Below are 469 nucleotides of genomic sequence, written 5' to 3'. Positions count from 1 at the left end.
ATGTCCTTAGATGCTGTTTCCCAGAGGCAGATAGAAAGATTAGACAAAGAGGTACTTATAGAATTGGCCAGATCCCAGATTCAGTGGGTGTGAATCAGCCATAGCTCCACTGGAATAAAGGGGCCAGATACCCAACTGGAGTAAAAACATCTGTATCTCTGCTGACGTTAGAGAGACAGATTAAAGAGTTATTAGGCCAGAGATAAACCACAAACAAGCGAATGTCTGGTGGTTAGGGCTCTCACCCTGAATGCAGGAGATCCAGTATCCAGTCCCATTTCTCCATTGCTTCTTTCATTATTTAACCACAGTGGAACAGATTCAACAGGAGAGCCTAAATGAGGCCCGCATCAGATTGTCCCATAGTCCCAGCTGGGTGGGGATTTTGTGAATACCTTTGAGGCCCGATTCTGTGATTTAGTTGCTTAAAGTGGCAGTTAGGGATCTAAGTCCTGTTGTGTATCTGGCC

Source organism: Terrapene carolina, unplaced genomic scaffold (genome assembly GCF_002925995.2).
Source record: "Terrapene carolina triunguis isolate 2854851 unplaced genomic scaffold, T_m_triunguis-2.0 Scaffold21486, whole genome shotgun sequence".
Taxonomy (NCBI): domain Eukaryota; kingdom Metazoa; phylum Chordata; order Testudines; family Emydidae; genus Terrapene; species Terrapene triunguis.
Note: the sequence above shows the minus strand (reverse complement) of the source record.